The sequence below is a fragment of the Oryctolagus cuniculus genome, chromosome 11, assembly GCF_964237555.1.
Source record: "Oryctolagus cuniculus chromosome 11, mOryCun1.1, whole genome shotgun sequence".
In the NCBI taxonomy this organism is placed as follows: Eukaryota; Metazoa; Chordata; class Mammalia; order Lagomorpha; family Leporidae; genus Oryctolagus; species Oryctolagus cuniculus.
Window position 1 is genome coordinate 42856987 of NC_091442.1, and position 19352 is coordinate 42876338.

Here is a 19352-nt window from a genome sequence, read left to right on the forward strand (position 1 = left end):
TAAGTCATTTATGATGTTTATAAATGCAATGGAATTCCATGCAGTTGTCAAAATATTAGCAAGGGGCCGGCGCCGCGGCTCACTAGGCTAATCCTCCGCCTAGCGGCGCCGGCACACCGGGTTCTAGTCCCGGTCGGGGCGCCGGATTCTGTCCCGGTTGCCCCTCTTCCAGGCCAGCCCTCTGCTGTGGCCAGGGAGTGCAGTGGAGGATGGCCCAGGTGCTTGGGCCCTGCACCCCATGGGAGACCAGGAAAAGCACCTGGCTCCTGGCTCCTGCCATCGGATCAGCGCGGTGCGCCGGCCGCAGCGCGCCGGCCGCGGCGGCCATTGGAGGGTGAACCAACGGCAAAAGGAAGACCTTTCTCTCTGTCTCTCTCTCTCACTGTCCACTCTGCCTGTCAAAAAAAAAAAAAAAAAAATATTAGCAAGGTGAATCCGTATGTCCGAGACTTTGAACTTTCCAAAAGTTTACACAGACATACACACACACACACACACACACACACAATGTATACGAGGGTACTTGAAAAAGTTCATGAAAAGTGGAATTAAAAGATAAGTTTAGGCCTTTTAACCTAGTGGTTAAGACACCTGTGCCCCATGCTGGAGAGCCTGGGTTCGATTCCCTGCTCTGGCTATTGATTCCAGATCTGCTAAGGCAGACCCTAGGAAGCAGTGGTGATGGCTTAAGTGGTGATGTTCCTGCTACATGTGTGGGAGATCTGTGGGAGGCTTGGGTTCCAGTGCCTGGCTCCAGTCCCTGCCCAGCCTGGCCCAACCCCAGCTATTGTAGGCATTTGGGAAGCGAAGCAGCAGATGGAAGCTCTGGCTGGCTGGCTCTTTCTTTGTCCCTCTGCCTCTCAGATAAACAAAAAAAAATTTTAACATAAGTCTATTTTGGACCAAAAATTATTTTCAGGGGCTGACGCTGTGGCACCATCAGCTAAGCTACCATCTGCTGTGTCGGTATCCCGTATAGGCGCCAGTTCATGTCCTGGCTGCTCCACTTCCAATCCAGCTCCCTGCTAACGCATCTGGAAAACAGCGGAAGATGGCCCAAATAACTGGACTCCTTCCACCCACATGGGAGGCCTGGAAGAAGCTCCTGCCTCCTGGCTTTGACTTGGCCCAACCCTGGCCATTGTGGCCATTTGGAGAGTGAACCAGCGGATGGAAGATATCTCTCTCTGTAACTCTGTCTTTCAAATAAATAAATAAGAAGGGCTCTTTAAAGAGTGTTTGAAACATGCATATTACAAAAAACTATACAAATATTTCAAAACTTTTGCACCAAATAAATTTATTTTTAAATCTCATTTCCCACAGACTTTTGAAAAGTATTTTCATAGATATTATGATCTCATTTATATAGAATGATATGTAAATATATAATATAGTATGTCACTTTATATTATATAAAGTTATATTTTTAAATATTGGTAACTAAAGATGGCTGTGAAGATAAATACTATAAACATACATATAAGTGCACACACAGCACATCGAAAAAATACTCACCAAAATGCCAATAATGGCAAGCCATCAGTGACAGAGTCTGAATTATTTTTTCATTTTCTTTTTAGTAGTTTTCTGTGTTCTTCAAAATTTCCACAATAAGCATGTACAATTTTAATGAAGCAATTTATTTTTTAAAAAGATTTTATTTGTTTATTCGAGAGGTAGAGTTACACTGAGAGGGAGAGACAGAGAGAAAGGTCATCCATCCACTGGTTCACTCCCCGAATGGCCGCAATGGCTGGAGCTGAGCCGATCCGAAGGATCGAGGTGCTTCTTCCAGGTCTCCCACGCGGGCACAGGGGCCCAAGCACTTGGACCATCCTCCACTGCTTTCCCAGGCCGTAGCAGGGAGCTGGATCAGAAGAGGAGCAGCCGGGACTAGAACCAGCACCCATGTGGGATGCCGGCACAACAGGTGGAGGATTAACCTACTGTGCCACAGCGCCAGCCCCATCAATTTATTTAAAATAATAATAATAATAACTCTACAGGCGGCTTCAGAAGGAACCCTTGCTGGTGGTGTGCTGAGGGGACTGTAGCTGAGCGGAGGTGAGGGGGTGACTCCACACGCCCATGCCCTCCCCGAGTCTGAGACGGGACCCCCTCTGTAGCTGAGCAGCCCCCTGCACAACGAGTGGGCCCCTCATTCAGAAGCCAGCAAGGATTTCAAGATGGTGACAACACAGCGTGTAGCCCTGTGCAGGCTCCCCTCGGCTTGTGAGCCGGCTGGGGGTGGGGTGGCCCTGCCTGGCAAGCCCATCTGAGATAATTACACAGCACCTGCTGTCAGAGAGGCCAGGAAAATCAGTCAAGGGGGAGCTGATCTGGGCCCCGCGACGCCAGGTCCCGAGTGAGAAATGGATCCCCACAGACCCCTTCTCTGGACCGCAGTCTCCCTGGAGCAAACCACATGAATGTTCACGCGTCTGAACCCCTGGCTCCTGAGACCCTGAAGACCCAGCCACAGGCTCTGAGGGCTGGGCAAGCCAGGAGGGCCTTCAGTTCATGCAGGAAGGCAAGCCTAGAGGGCTGCCTGTTGGAGGTGGCAACTGCCTGCTGTGTAGAATCCCCTGGCTTGACCCAAAGAAGCTTCTCCTGAGACCTCATGCTACCCTGGCCTGCCACCCTCCCACTGTGATGTGTGTGTGTGCGCAGGCCATCCCTCCAACACACAGCAGTTGGTCTGCCTCACGGGAACCTCCTCCTGGGCCTTCCTCCCCCACGCCTCCCGGCTCCTGGGCATCACAAAGACAGCCTGTGTTGGGGCCCGGCAGGCGCTGACAGTGCAGACAGCCTACACGTCCCGTCGGCCACATGGCACAAAGACTGGTCTGTGTGGCCCGGCCTGGTGGGCCCACGGGCTCCCTCCCTCTGCCAGGCACTGGGGTTGAATCATCAGAACTTCCCAGGAGGCTGCCGGCCCACAAGGGCCCTGTGGGATCCCAGTGTGGCCAGCAACTAGTGGCTGCCCCTGGGCTGACCGGCAGCCTCTGTGAGGGCCAGAGCAGCAGCTGCCCATCAAGGTCTCAGCCACCACACCCTGCAGCCCACCGGGAATGGGGCATCTGCAGTAGCCCAGGCCCTCGATGTTAGAGTCCGTCTCCTATCAGTCTCAGCCCCCACCCCCCCACCCCCCGCAGCCCTGGGGTCCCCATTGGCCTTTGTGCTCTCCCGGGAGATCTGGGACCCGGCTGCACCCGGACATCCCTCCCCAAGGAATTGCCCACCGTTCCTCCTGCTGTGGGCTCTGTGGTTTGATGGCCCCCAGGGTCCACTGGAATTGGAAACTCGTGGCCAGAGTGGAGAATCTTTGAGGCGTGCAGCCTCAAGTGAGGAGTGGGGCCGTTGGAGGCGTGCTCTGGGAAGGGAGCCCTCATGGGACCCCTTGCCTGGAGCCCTAGGGCTTTTGTAGAAGCAGCCAGCCTGGCCCCTCCCTCTGGGGGTCCCGGCAGATCCTACCAGGTACTTTGCCCAGGCACCTGTTGGATTCAGCCGCTAGGAGACCCTGGCCGGAGGCTGGGGGTGAGGAGAGAGGATGCAGAGTTTTACGACCCCTCTCCCCTCTCTGGTCTGGCAGGGGTGCCAGGCAGGTTCCCCTCCAGGCTGCCCCTCTCACCAGCACTGGGAAACAGTCTCTCACCCCCAGCTCTTCAGGGGGTGAAGCTAGAAGGGCTCCCCCATGCTGCTAGTGCCTGGTGAGCCGCCACACCCCTGGGGTCCCCAAGCTCTACCCACTTGGCTGTGAGCGGCCCCCCTGTTAAGATAACCTCCTTAGGAATCCCCTCGGAGCTGCGGCTTTGCTTCCTGCCCTGAGCCTGAGGATCACCACCAAGTGGCCCCCAGTGGTGGCCGGGCCAGGGGGAGTGCCCAGTGGTTTCCAATCTGGGTCAGAGGGGCTCCGTTTGTATCAGCCTCCTTGACTTCCAAGGTGCTCCACCGCTCTCTGCTTTTGGTTTCTGGACCGTGAGAACTCCCCAGGGCCAACATCAGACCCCTCCTCAGCCCAAGGGTTTCTCAGAGGGCTTTTTGCTCCTGATAAGAATGAGGAAGTGGGGGCAGGTTCTCATGGCTGATTCCTTTTGTCTCTTGTCTGGTTCCTCCCTCTGCTGCACCACTCATGTGGCTGAAGCCTGCTCCCCTCAGCTCACGAGGTCATACCCTAAAGGAATAGCCTTTATTCCCCCTTCCACAACGGTGGGCCCGCCCTTGCCTGGTTCCTTACTGCAGTACGCAGATGTGCGCCGATACTGATCGTGTTGACTCACTCCTGAGCCTGGGTTGTTTTCTTAGTAAATCGCTGGAGTTTGGAGCACACGCCCCTCCCCGGAATCATGTCCCAGGATCCCTTTGGAAGCAGGGAATGTGCTGCTAACGCAACGTCCCTATCTCTTTCCTGCACCTCAACCCTTGATCTGGCTTCCACCTGAGGCTCCCAACAGAGGCAAGTACAGACCTGGCATCATCTCTCTCTCATTCTCGCTCTCACTCTCGTTCTGTGTTAACTTATTCTGAGATCCCAGAGGCGGCCCTTTGGGAATGAAGCCATCCTCCCATGGGTCCGTCCACTCCATGGACACTCCCACGGCAGGGAGACACAAAGCCGCTCTTCTCCAAAGACCAGCGCTGCTGTTTGAAGTTCAAGCGACAGCAATTTCAGTCTTTCCCAAGGCCTTCAAAAGAGGAAGTGGACGCGAGAGCTTTCAACAATGCTGTTCAAAACACGAGTTTGAACCTCACATCATGTCAGCCAGGGTCCCTGGGGATGGGGATGGCATGCGTGAACAGGGAAATTCGTGAGAAATTTAGTAAAGAGACTGTATACAAAGCTGCAGGTAGGATTCGGGAAGTCAGTTCGGGGGAAGCAGAATCCTGTGGCTAGCAACATCCGGGGACCATTCCCAAAGGTAATGGGACAGCTATGGGAACCCACAGAGGGTGGTGGCAATAAGAGGGCCCTGGACAGATGCTGGGGCCTCCAGGAGGGGGCACACTCCAGCCATAAGGACCCAGAAAGGCAGGGGGAGTGCAGGGCAAATACTCTGGCTCCCTCTCCTCCTGCCCTCCAGACAGTCCCATCGGATGGACCCAGCTGACTCAGCATCCCACGGTGGGGAGCAGAGCAGAGCGGGCGCAGGCCCGGCTGAGGGGAGCAACAAATGACAGGTCCTCAGCACAAACGCTCGGCGTCTACAACGCACTGGGAAGCAACAAATTGAGGGCATAGACATCAGGGAGTGTCTGGGGCACGGCAGATGGGGTGCGCACATCCCACGTCAGAATGCCCAGCGTTGAGTCCTAGCTCCACTGCCAATTCCAACTTCCCGCTAACGCATCTCAGGGAGGCAGCAGGTGATGGCTCACACACGTGGGCCCCTGCCACTCACGTGGGAGACCTGGATGGATGCAGTTCCGGGTTCCTGGCTTTGACCAGGCCCAGCTGTTTGCGGGCATTTGGAGAGTGAACCAGCCAATGGAAGATCTCAGTCCATCTGTCTGTTTCGCCCTCTCTCTCTCTGTCTCTCTGCCTTTCAAATAAAATGAAAACAAATATTTTTCACACACACAAGAAAGAAATTAGGAATATTTGCACAACCAAATGGCTTGTTGGTTTTACAGATATTTTTAACTTGTTTCCTTTATAAAATGAACTTCTCTCTGCAATAAAAAAATAGTTTCATTTGTGGGAAATGCAGCTTTCTCAGAGGTAAGGGGTGCAAGCTGGGGTACACATGTCTCCCACACGTCTGCCCCCTCCCCGGGGACCTCCTTGTTGATGTCCACATCAGGGGAGGGCAGAGAGTGTCCAGGAAGGTCGCCGGGGAGGAAACAGACACTGCAAAGCTTCAGCAGCCGGCCAGCCAGGCTGCGCAGGCGCAGATGAGCTCGCGAAGGTGCTCATGCCGTTTGGCAGCTGCTAAGCTCACACAGGAGACACCAGCTTGGCCTCCCCGAGGGCTCCCCCCGGTATTCCCAGCGACCTTCACGTTGACCTACAATCTTAAAGTCCTGGCGCAGCAGGGGCTTTCCCAAAGACAGACACACAGATCTGTAGCCCCCGGGGACCTAGCCATGGGAAAGCATTTTCCAAGGAAAGTCTTCGGAAGATTTTCCTGCCCGCTGTAAGACATCATTGTACAGTCGCAGTTCACTGATTCTAACTTCACCAATAAGGCCAGGCCTCCGGCGTCCAGCTGGGAGTCTGCTCAGCTGCAAGGCCCAAGGCCACCCCTAGACCCCAGCCAGAGGGAGACAAATGGCTGGATCCACACGTGGCACGCCCTGCTCCACGCGTGGTCACAAAGACAAGAGCCACTGAATCGTGGCGCGCCTGCAGAGCCCACCCGGTGATGTCAACCCTCTCCTTTTTTAAATTTTTTTTGACTCTTTTCTTTTAATCCCCAACCCTTCCCTGCTCTTCTTGTCCTATGCTAGCAAGTCACTGTGCCTTTATGAACTTGAAAAACAGATCGGGAACTGGACTCCCAGACCTGGACCAGAAGAGCCCGTGGCGAGTGCGGAAGACAGTGTGTCTGAACGAAGCTGTTCGAACAACTGACCTTTTCAGATGGATCCCGGCACAATGTGTCTCTTGGCACCGTCTTGGGGGCCGCAGGGCCTGCTGCTGCCAAGCCTCCCGCTGACATCTCCTGGATCCTCCTCAAACACCCATTATGCCCAGACCGGTGGCCGTGGACTTGCAGGTTCGTTCTTAGTTCCTCAAGGCTGGCCGTGGTCTCCTCCTGTCTGCGGCTCTGCAGCTCTTATCTTCGCCATGTGTCACCATGGCCCCGCTCTGGTGAGAGTGTGCTGGGATGCGGGCATGGCTCAGAGCGTGCCTCCACTCCCTCCCGGCACACACGGACCGCCCCCCCGTGGAGCCAGGGTCTCCCTCCCAGGACTGGGGCCCAAGTTCGGCCAACCTGAGCTGGGCCGGGTTTCATCGCCCTCTCCAGCCCCGTTTCGTGCCCTCCCCCTGTTCCTGGAGAGCCAGCCTGCAAGGTGCACCCTAGCTCCCAGGGGGACCCTGCCCCCGCGAAGTTCCTTCCTCCACTGCATAGGCCTGGCTCATGGACGCCATTGTGGGACTGGCAGAAAGCATCTAGGAGATAGAGACGGGTGGCGTCCGCCTTGCTCTTCTGGACCGCTCGTTCTGGGGAGTCAGTGGCCATGCTGTGTGGGCGCTTAAGCAGCCCCAAGGGAGAGATCCACGGGGTGAAGAAGGAGGCCTCCTGCCCACAGCCGGCACAGACCCAGGCGAGCCCTCAGAGCACCACAGACCCAGCAGCCAGAGCGGCCACCTCTAAGCGACCCTGCTCCTGACCCAAGGAACTGATGGCTCGGCCATCCTGCCGCCTTAGGCTGCTATGTGTTGTGGCTGGATTGCGTCACAGCGTTAGACTATTAGTATGCTGGGGACGAAGGCCAAGGGTCAACCTCTGGGGCACACAGCAGAGTGGAGGAGGATGGAGAATGGACGTGGAGGATCGCACAGTGACCAAGTCAGTACACGTGCTCTCTTGGCCCATGACCATCCTGGGACTCTTTCTCTCTCTCTCTCTCTCTCTCTCTCTCTCTCTCTCTCTCTTTTGACAGGCAGAGTGGACAGTGAAAGAGAGAGACAGGGAGAAAGGTCTTCTTTTGCCGTTGGTTCACCCCGCAGTAGCCTCTGTGGCCGGCGCACCGCGCTGATCCAAAGCCAGGAGCCAGGTGCTTCTCTTGGTCTCCCATGGGGTGCAGGGCCCAAGTACTTGGGCCATCCTCCACTGCACTCCCGGGCCACAGCAGAGAGCTGGACTGGAAGAGGAGCAACTGGGACAGAATCCAGTGCCCCGACCAGGACTAGAACCAGGGGTGCCAGCACCGCAGGCGGAGGATTAGCCTATTGAGCCGCGGCGCTGGCCCTGGGACTCATTTTTCAAAAGGGGACATGGGGCCGGTGCTGTAGCGTAAAGCCGCCGCCTGCAGTGCCAGCATCTCATATGCTGGCACTGCAGCATATGAGATTGTCTCATCAGGAGCAAACAAGTCCCACCCCTCGCTGGTTGATTGGCACCACTGAGGTGTTAATGCCCACCCCCAGGCCAGAGAGCATCCTCTGCAGTGACACGCAGGAAGCCATGGGCATGCGCGGGCATGGGCTGAGGACTGGGGACACTGACTGCACCTGCCACCTCACTTACCTCCAAGTCTGCACTTCCTTGTCTGTAAGCCATGGATGAGGGGCAGGTATTGGCCCAGTGGTTGACACCAGCTATGACGCCTGTGCCCCACATCCCAGTGCCCGGGTTCAACCCCTGCCTTTGGCTCCTGCCTTTGGCTTCCTGCTACTAATGCAGACTCTGAGAGGCAGCAGTGACAGCCTGAGGGATTGGGTTCCTGCCATCCATGTGGGAGACTTGGATTGAATTCTAGGCTCCTGCCTTCGGCCCCAGCCCAGGCCTGGCTACTGCAGGCATTTGGGGAATGAACCAGTGGATGCAAGCAAGCTCTGCCTATCTGTCTCTCTGCCTGTTGCATGAAGCGGGGGCTGGGAGGAGAAGTAGAAGGAGGAGAGAAGCCTCCCCGTGGCCAGGGCGGCTGCACAGGCTGTCTTGGGTGACACGCACAGAGCACGAGACACATACTATAAATGTCATCACGTCAGCCTTTACTGTTGGCAGGAACACTCCTCTTGGCTACCTGAGAAGAGCTCCCTTCAAAGAGCACTGCCTCCCAGCCTCCCATCCACCCCAGCCTTCAGGGGCCACAGAGACCAGGGAAGGGGCCAGGAAGCCCTGTGCGGACCCAGGGACTCCTGCTAAGACGCACCCGCATCTCCTGCAGTGGGGCAGCTCTGCAGGGCCGAGAATGCTCCCAGCCTGCAGCCTTGTGGCTGCATAGACACTGCCCCCTGAGACCAGGAACAGGGCCTTCTTCCTCTCCCAGACACGAGGCCTGGGGGCGGGGCTGCCACCATACAACGGATGAAGGATGCCCCTGTTCCCAGGGCCTGCCTCCTGCTCTCAGCCCTTAGGCTGGGCCTTTCCCCAGCCTGCCTCGTGGGCCTCGCCAGCCTGAGCCAGGAGTGCACACAGCTGGGTCTGCAGCCACCACACCCTGACCCACATTTTTCTAAAAACCAACAAAACATCCAGCCAGCTACAGACTTCTCTGCACAGACAGCGACCATGGTGCTGGGCTCTCTGGAGCACCCAAGGACGCTGTCTCTCCCCCTGGACCTGTGCCCTCCCTCCCCGCTAGCTGACAGGCCCTGTCCCGCACGAGTAGAGGGGGAAGCACAGGCAGCCCTTGCTTCCCACCCTGTGCCAACACAACCTGCCCCACCCCCCCAGCAGCAGAGACCTGGCTTCTCCCCACTTGGTTTTGTGTTCCAAGTGCAGCCCGAGAAAAACTTTCTGGGGGCCGGAACTGCCCGGAACACTAGCAATGGTTCTGGGCAGCTGGCGAGAGCACTTAGGGAGTTGCTGTTTTCTTCTTTATACCTTTTGTATTTTCCACAGTGGGCACATTCTATTTTTTATTGTCAGAAAAACAAGAGCGCTTTTTAAGTAAGGAGTTTAAAACCTCGTTTGCTCGCCTCCCACGTTTTTGGTTGTGGTGTTTTGTTTTGTTTTGTTTTGTTTTTTTCACGGCCTCAGCTCGTTCCAGGGGTCAGTTCCTCCTTCTCTGTTCCGAGTCCTCTGCCTTCGACCCTTTTGCTTCTCTGCTTCCTGAGAACAGACGCTAACTGCAGTTGCTCCTGCCAGCCGCGGCAGTCCCCAGCCCACCCCCACCCCCATGTTTCTCGGTTCTCTTTCTCCCGGGGAATGTGTGTCATCAGAAGTTGTGCTCTCGCACCAAGCGATGGGCCTCCCATCCCTGCTGCCAGCACGCACGGGGAGGAACACAGCGGCATCATGAAGAAGCGTCAGACAGCCCCGTGCGCAGGGACGTTCGGCCGACTGCCTGCACTCTGCGCAGATGTCAATGTCGCGGAAGTCACAGAAAGCCCGAGGACCTGCTTGGGGGAGAGCAGAGAGACGGGCAAGCAGAGGCCGCAGGCGAGCCGGGATCTCCCTCTGCTGCCTAGGACATTCCTGGGGCCGCTGGCGACAAGGCAATCTGAATAGATCTGCAGATGAGCTAACTGCGCTGGAGAGAGGTCAGCTTCCCGGGGTTGGGTGACCGCACTGTGCTTACCTCGCTGCCTTTTCCTTTTTCAGAATTCTACACCGAGGCTCCGGAGGGTAAAGGACATCATATCTGCAGTTTCCTCTCCTGTGATTCAAAGACAGATACAGAAAGCAACCAGGCAAACGTGGTGAAATGCTAACATTTGGAGAATCTGGCTGAAGCGAAAAAAAAAAAAATTCTTTGTTCTCGTCTTGCATCTTTTTTTCTTGGTCCCCTTGATTTTTGACCTCCGGGTTAATGAAGTTGACACGACGGCTGGATTCCAGCACTGACTCCAGACTTGAACTGGGTCCTTGAACTGTGTCCTCACTCTGATTTGCCCCTGTACAGGCCCTGAGCCAAGAGTTTGGTGAATGATAAATTCACCAGCGAGGACGGTCTGCTGGTTTATTGAGCGCTTACTATACGTGTCAACCCTGGCACGGCCCTGAGTGCTCTACCTGCCACTCCACTCACTCCCCCCACCCCTGGTCGTATTTTGAGGTGGGTGTCACTGTCCCCAAGTTACAGGCACAGAAACTGAGCCTCTCAGAGATGAGCTCATTTCCCCAGGGTGCCAGCAGCAATTCAGCGGCGAGGCCAGAACTGATTCACAGATCTCTCAGGCTCCGCTGTCCTACACGAAGCAACCCTGACATCACCAAGGAGACTTCCCAGCAGCTGCTCTCTTGTAATGCGCCCTGTCTTGCTTCTCCTTTGCTGAAATGATTAAAAAAAAATGCTTCTGAAGCTCGGCTCCCTGGGCCAGTGAACGCCAGAGATATGCTGCTGTTGAGATTCAAATGACTCAAAAAGTAAGTAGGACTTAAAGACCAGCTCTTCGGCTGCACTAGCCGCATGTCAGTTCCTCGACAGCTGTGTGTGGCTTGCGGCTGTTGTTACTGGACCGTAGCCAGATCTGAACAGAGCAGATTGTACCACATTTCTAACATTGCAAAAAAGTTCAATGCGGGGGGCGGGGGGCGGGGGAGAGCAGGCAGCCTGGGATGCCCGCATCCTGTGTTGCAGGGCTTGGGTTGGAGTGCTGCCTCTCCCTCTGATCCAGGACGCACACCCTGGAGGAAGCAGGTTCCCTGTCACCCGCATGGAGACTCACATGGAGTTCCTGGTTCCAGGCTTTGGCCTGGCAGGCCCTCCGCTGCTGTAGGCAATTGGGGTATGAACCAGCAGATGAAAGATCAATCCATCTATCCACCTACCTACCTATCTATCTATCTAATCTCTATCTCTCTGTGCTCTGCCTTTCAAATAAATTTTAAAAAGCTCAGTGAGACAAAGCTATTCCAAAATATTTCACACACACTTCACTTCTCAACATAGCTTTCCATTCAAAGTCAATTTTTAAAAAAATAAAACTCCAGGAGCCAGCATTGTGTATAGCATAGAGAGGGTAAAGCTGCTGCCTGTGATGCTGGCATCCCATGTGGGCACCAGTTCATATCCTGGCTGCTCCACTTTTGATCCAGCTCCCTGCTAATGGCCTGGGAAAAGCAGTGGAGATGGTCCAAGTGTTTGGGACCCTGCTGCCTATGGGGGAGACAGGGAAGAGGCTCCTGGCTTTGGCCTGACCCAGTTCCAGCTGTTGCAGCCATCTAGGAGAGTGAACAAGCTGATGGAAGATCAATCTCTATGTCTCTTCCGCTGTAACTCTGCCTTTCAAATAAATAAATAACTCTCTCCTTTAAAATATTTATTTATTTTATTTGAAAGGCAGAGTTACGGAGAGGCAGAGAGAGAGAGAAGGGGGGTCTTCCATCCATTGGTTCACTCCCCATATGGCCCATCCAAAGCCAGGATCCAGGAATTTATTCTGGGTCTCCCACATTGGTGCAGGGGCCATAGCAAAGAGCCAGATCAGAAGTGAAGTAGCCAGGACTTGAACCCACACCCTTATGGGATGCTGGACCTGCACGCAGGGGCTTTACTTGTTATGACACAGCACTGGCCCCAATAAATAACTCTTAAAGAGAGAAATAAAACTTCAAATACACAAAATTGACTTCTCCGTGGTTCTAATTTGTCACATGTGAAACAAAAATGGTCATGGGAGCATCACGTGTTAGAGGGAGGCACCTACTGGTAGATCATGGAATTACAACCTAGCACAATCAGACACTGGAGTCTGCCATCTGTGGGGTTCCACAGGATCCACAAGGGTGGGAGAAACCACAATTGCAGGAAAGCGTCATGAATGAAGGGCCAGGAGGAGGAACTGGGCCAGAAAAACCCATCCAACACCAGTCTGAAGTCTCCAGCATCACAAGGCTTGTCACCAAGGAGATAAGAAACAGATGTTAGTAATTTGTATAAATAAGTAATTAATTGATTTTGACAATTCCAGAACTCTACCATGGGGCATTTTCTTGTCTTGTTGACTTTTAAAACTCAGCATAGAAAAGGGGTTTATTGTTTCAAACTTAAAAAAAAAAAAGGTTTATTTATTTAATTGAAAGGCAGGATACAGACCAGAGGAGAGAGAGAGAGATCTTCCATCCGCTGATTCACTCCCCAAATGGCTGCAACAACTGGGGCTGGGCCAGGCTGAAGCCAGGAGCCAGAAGCTTCTTCCAGGTCTCCCATGTGGATTCAGGGACCCAAGGACTTGGGCCATCCTCTGCTGTTTTTTCAGGCACGTTAGCAGGCAGCTGGATCAGAAGCAGAGCAGCCGGGACTCAAACCAGCGCCTATATGGGATGCCAGGGCTGCAGGAAGAAGCTTAACTTTCTATGAAACAGTGCTGGCCTCTGTTTCAAACTTAACTGACCCAAACTTGTTCAAGAATGAAGGGATGTCTGTACTTCGAACAGGAAGACATCAAGATGTTCCAGTCTCAGGTAGAGTGTGAAAAGACAGTCTTGTCTGTTCCTTTGGCCAAGGTGGCAGGAATGAAAGATGGCTTCCCTGACCAGGAAATGGACCAGACCCTGAATGACCCATAGATCCACTCAATTCTCAAACATTGATTTGGCTCCTGGTAGCCAGCTGGTGGGGGGTGGGCAGTGGGGGTAGGGGCAGGGATGAGAAGAGCTGGAGACCGCCTCTCTAAGTCCTGCATCCAAAGGACCACAGCGGGGGTGTGGTGCTGTGGCACAGCGGGTTAGGCCCCCCTGCCTGCAATACCAGCATCTTCTAGCAGAGGGCTGCTTCAAGTCCTCGCTGCTCCATTTCTGATGCAGCTCCCCACTGCATCACTGTCTTTGAAATCAATACAATCTTATTTATTTACTTTTTTAAAGATTTATTTATTTACCTGAAAGTCAGAGTTACACAGAGAGAGAAGGAGAGGCAGAGAGAGAGAGAGAGGTCTTCCATCCACTGGTTCACTCCCCAATTGGCCACAATGGCTGGAGCTGCACTGATTTGAAGCCAGGAGCCAGGAACTTCTTCCACTTCTCTCACGTGGGTGCAGGGGCCAAGCACTTGGGCCATCTTCCACTGCTTTCCCAGGCAATAGCAGAGAGCTGGATCGGAAGTGGAGCAGCTGGGACTTGAACTGGTGCCCATATGGGATGCCGACACTGCAGGTGGTGGCTTTATCTGCTACGCCACAGCGCTGGCCCCCAATACAATCTTTTTAAAGAAAAGTCTTATTTATTTCAAAGGTAGAATGAGAGAAAGAGAGAGACAGAGAGCGAGGGATCTCCCATCCACTGGTTCATTCCCCAAATGACCGAAACAGCTGGGGCTGGGCCAGGCAGAAGCCAAGAGCCAGGAACACAGTCTGGGTCTCCCACTCGGGTGCAGGGGCCCAAGTACTTGGGCCATCTTCCACTGCCTTTCCAGGTGCATTAGCAGGGAGCTGGACTGGAAGCGGAGCAGTCAGGACTTGAGCCGGCCCTCATATGGGGTACTGCCATTGCAGGTAGCAGCTTAACCTACAGCAGCACGGTGCCAGCCCCTGAGCCTCCTCTTAACATCTAGCATAAGTAAGGTGCTATTTCACAACACTTTACCTTTAGGTAAAGGTCTCAGATGCAAGTAGAAAAATATGCGCAAATGAACTGAACAGGCACCTCTCACAGAAGAGTACCCAAGTGGCCAAGGTAAGCTAATGAAAAACCAGCATCAATGGTGACAGGGAGATGCAAATTAAAACCACACTGTGCTGTCACTATGTACTCACCAGAATGGCTAAAATTAAACCTCAGAAAATACCAAGGACTGGTGGGGCTGGGTGGTGGGAGTATGAATTGGCACAAGCACTTTAGAGAACTCTTTTACAGTTTCTTTTAAAATTGGATGTACACTTACCCTGTGACCAAGCAGTTCTATTCCTGGGGATACACCCCCAAAAGATGAGTGCGTATGCACACCAAATTTCACGTGCAAGAATGTGCGTGGCAGCCAAATCGATTGCAGCTCATTGTTAACTGATTTCATCAATGTGCAAGCATCCCAAGACTGCACTGACCTAAACCTGGATGCACAGGCCAATCATTTGATGTGGTCTCTTGATGCTACTGGGAGACACGGTAAACACTGTGTTCATGAGGCTGCTGCCAGGGTACCATGACGGACTGGTTCAACTCTTTTCTCTATACAGTAGAAGGAGTACACTCTAGAATAAATCAGAGGTGCAGGCATTGTGGCAGAGGGCTAAGCCACTGCTTGTGACACCCACATCCCATATCCAAGTGCTGGTTCAAGTCCCAGCTACTCTGCTTTGGATCCAATTTCCTATTTTGTAAAATTTATTTTTATTTATTTGAAAGAGTTATATAGTGAGAGGCAGAGACAGACAGACAGACAGCCACACACACACACACAGAGCTTCCATCTGCTGGTTTACTCCCCAAGTGGCCACAATGGCCAGGGCTAAGCCAGGCTGAAGCTAGGAGCCAGGAGCTTCACTCAGGTCTCCCACATGGGTGGCAGGGAGCCAAGCACTTGAGCCATCTTCCACTGCTTTTTCCAGGCACATTAGCTGGGGAGCTGAATCAGAAGCAGTGTAGCTGGGACATGAACTGGCGCCCATGTGGGATGCCGACATTGCGGGTGGCAGCTTTACCCACTAGGCCACAGCGCCAGCCCTGACCCAACTTCCTATTCATGCTCGTAGGAAGGCACAACACAATAGCCGGTGACTTGGGCCCCTACCACTCATGTGGGAGATCTAGATGGAGCTCCTGGCTTCTGCCTTTGGCCTGCCCCAGCTCTGGATGTTGCAGCCATTTGGGAAGTAAACCAACAGATGCAAGCTCTCTCTCTCTCTCTCTCTCTGCTCTTCAAATTAATAAATATTTTTAAATGGATCTAGCATAATAAACACATAAATTAATAACATGGTCATTTGTTATCAAGCACTATGGACTGGAGATAATTTTATCCTATAGGGAGCTCAGTAAGTGTGCTTATACCAGCATTACACTATGATTTTATGATGGCTATGATGTCACCAGGCGATAGGAATTTTTCAGCTTCATTGTCATCTTCTGGGACCACTGTCACATATACCATCCATCTTTGACAGAAACATCATTCAGTGCCTTACGGTACAACTGAAACGCCCATCAACAGAAGCACAGATAAACAGATTATAGAGTGCAGCATAGCAAAAGAAATAAATTGTTCTGACTTGCAATGGCATGGATGAATCTCAGGAACACTGTACTGGGGCTGGGGCTGTGGCGTAGTGGTAAAGCCACCGCCTGCAGTGCGAGCATCCCATAAGGGCATGGGTTTGGCTCCCGGCTGCTCCACTTCCAATCCAGCTCTCTGCTGTGGCCTGGGAAAGCAGTAGAAAATGGCCCAAGTCCTTGGACCCCTGCACCCACATGGGAGACTCGAAAGAAGCTCCTGGCTCCTGGCTTCAGATTTGGTCCAGCTCTGACCACTGCAGCCATCTGGGGAGTGACCAGCAGATGGAAGACCACTGTCTCTCTTTTTGCCTCTGCCTCTCTGTAACTCTGCCTTTCAAATAAATAAATAAAATCAAAAAAAAAAAAGAAAAGAAAAGAAAAAAGAAACACAGTATTGAGTGGAAGAGCACATCCTGAATGACTGACATTACCTGAATTTCAACAACAGGCAAAACTCAGCTTCTGGGAGAGAGTCAGAGTAGGGCAATGGGAGGTAGTCATTGACTGTCAAAGGGCCTGAGGGAACTCGCTGGAATGATGGAAATGTCTCCTCCCTGACCTGGGTAGAGGCTACGTGGGTGTGTATAGAGGTAAACATTCACTCTGGGGGCCGGCGTTGTGCTGTAGTGGGTAAAGCCACTGCTTGTTACTCCAGCATCTCATATGGGCACTGGTTCCTGTCCTGGCTGCTCCACTTCCAGTTCAGCTCCCTGCTAATGGCCTGGAAAAAGCAGCAAAGATAGCCCAGTGTGTGGGCCCCGCCACCCACATGGGAGGCCTGGATGAAGCTCCTGGCTCCTAGCTTCAGCCTGGCCCAGCGCTGGCCATTGCCACCATTTGGGGAGTGAACCAGAGAGTGGACAATCTCTCTCTATCTCTCCCCCTCTCTCTGTAACTCTTTAAAATAAATAAATCTCCTAAAAAATTCACTCTCTTGTCAGCTCAAGACATGTGCTTTTTACTATATGTAAATTCTGCCTCAATTAGAGTAAGAACAAAAGTGTTGGGTGGCCACACTTGATATAAACGTGGCTGAAATTCAACAGCTTGCATAAATTATAGCAGTCATTTGGGAATCTGATATAATTTTGTAACAGCCTTAAAAAACGGTCACATTCCTGGAGTCCCTGGCATGAACTTCAATGCTTACAGCTCACTAGCACCGAAAGGGATGTGTCCGTTTCCAGCCAGGGGCCCTGCCCAGTGCTCTCCATGGATTCAGCCCCTGAGTGGTTCTTACACAACTCCCACAGCAGCGGGGCCAAGCGTGGGAGCAGCCAGCTGAGCCCAGCTCTCTCTAATGCCTGGTCTGCTCAGACCGCCCTGAAGAGGCCCTACGGACGCTGGAGGAAACTCAGGGCCCCAGCTTCACCGGGAATGCAGATTGGCTAGTGATGAAAGCTTAGATGAAGAACGTAGCCCTGGAGGCCCCATGTTTCAAACACATTCTCTCCTGCTGGCCTCTGCCAATGCAGCCCACAGACCAGGAGTCCCCAGCCCAGGGGCAAGTCAGAATCATGGGGGAGATTTGCTATTTTATTTTTTAAAGATTTATTTATTTATTTGAAAACCAGAGTTACAGATAGGGTTGGGGGGAGTGAGATCTTCATCTGCTGGTTCACTCCCCAAATGCCTGCAACAGCCAGAGCTGGGTTGGGCCGAAGCCAGGAGCCAGGAACTCTATCTACCAACTGGGTGCGGGGCCCAAGCACTTGGGCCATCTTCTGCTACTCTCCTAGGTGCATTAGCAGGGAGCTGGATGGGAAGTAGAGCAGCCGGAATTTCAACCGGCGCCCAAAAGGGATGCAGGCATTGCCATGCCACAGCACTGGCCCCATTTCAGAAGTCTGAAATATGGACTGCTGAACCCGCCTGACCCAGAGTGCAGTGCTGCTCAAAGTGTGTTCCCTGAAGCAGTGGCACCTTTGCCACAAAGGGTAACTTGTTAGAAATGTCACTGGAGAGAAGTCGTGGGGTTCTTGTCTTCACACAAGAAAGAATTCAGGGGTGAGACAGAGAGCATATTAACAAGGTATTATGGGACATAGGGCATCCATCAGAAGGGACAGGGGAGAGAGAGAGCGAGAGCGAGAGAAAGCGTGCGCAAACGCGCGCGAGCGCCCAGTCACTTGCACTGGGGGAAAGCAAGGTTCTGTGGTTGTTGGAGAGAATAAGCGGCTCCGCAGAAAGCAGAGAGCTGAGTGTGCTTTGTTTGGACAGAGGCTTATAAAGCAAAAGGGGTCCAGGTTTCTCCTCCACCTCTAGGACAAAGGGTTTGTGAGGGTAAATTAGCAAATTCCTCCCCAGCTTTGCTGGCAGAGGGGCTTCCCCTGGGGCATCTGGGAGGTTTTTATTGCCCCTTGTTATCAGGTCAGGTGACCCCTTTGGTCCAGAGGAGAGAATTCTCCTGGGAGCTTTCCTTGGGGTGGGGGGGTGGGGGAATGGGACCCCTGGAAGGTGAGCAGGGTCTGGGCAGGACTTTGAATTGCAGATGCTGGGCTGCAGTAAATGTATCAGTTCCTCAGGCCCTTCCCACACACAGAGGCTAATCTCTAACTGCCTATCTAACAGAAATGCACGGTCCCAGGCCCTCCGCCACACCTACTGAATTCTAGGCCTTGCCCCAGCAATCCTCCTCCTGACGGTTCTAAACACCCCTGCCAGGGATTGCGATGGCCGCCCGAGTGCCAGGCCTACTGCTTTCTAATTAGAGGTTTCCAGGTGCTGCAGAGGCTGCTGCTCCAGGGACCGCACTTTGAGAACCACCTGTCCAGCTGCCCAATGGCTGGAGCCAAGCTCTGTGTGAGAGGGTGGGCAATTAAAAGCTACCCAGGTGAGTGAGTGTGATGCAGGTGAGAGTTAATTAGCGCCTCCCAGGCTTCCAGCATCTAATCCGGCAGGGGACCCCCCCTCCCTGCTCCCACACCTGGGCAGGAAGCCCACACAGGCGAGGCTGGCTGTCGCAGAACTCAGTTTCTTCCACTGGATCTATCCAGGGCCTCTTTTCACTGCCATGAAACTGCCGCGTGGGGTTCCCGGGGTCGCAGGGTTTCCCTTTGAGGTGTCCGGCCCTGAGAGTTTAATTCTGGCAATATTGACGCTGAGGAAGTTTTTGGTAAAACACATTTTTCTTCTTCTGTTTTTTTTTTTTTTTTTCCCAATTTATGTAAAGGCAGAGAGACAGAGATCATCCATGAGCTGATGGACAGACGCCTGAAAGATCCAGGGCTTGCAACAGCCAGGCTGGGCCACGCCACAGCCAGGGGCACAGAACTCAGTCTGGGTCTCCCCAGGGGGGTGGCAGCTCCCTGCTGATGTGCCTGGGAAAGCAGCAGAAGATGGCCCAAGTACCTGGGCCCCTGCACCCATGTGGGAGACCCCGATGGAGCTCCTGGCTCTTGGCTTTGGCCTGGCCCAGCCCTAGTTGTTGCGGTCATTTGAGGAGTGAACCAGCAGATGGAAGATCTCTCCCTGTCGCTCCCTCTCTCTGTAGCTCTTTCAAATAAATAAATAAATCTTAAAAATAAAATAAATTAAATTTATTGTATATACATCATGCCTCAATCAAGTTGATTTTTAAAA

The 19352-nt window shown here is 53.2% G+C and overlaps 1 long non-coding RNA gene across 1 annotated transcript; it reads left to right on the top strand.

Annotated features, from left to right (window-relative positions):
* The first annotated feature begins 6450 nt into the window (after positions 1-6450).
* On the top strand, positions 6451-10920 carry LOC108176628 (uncharacterized). Its single transcript, XR_001793303.3, has 2 exons — positions 6451-6719; positions 10221-10920. It is a non-coding gene; the product is annotated as an uncharacterized lncRNA (long non-coding RNA).
* Positions 10921-19352: the final 8432 nt, after the last annotated feature.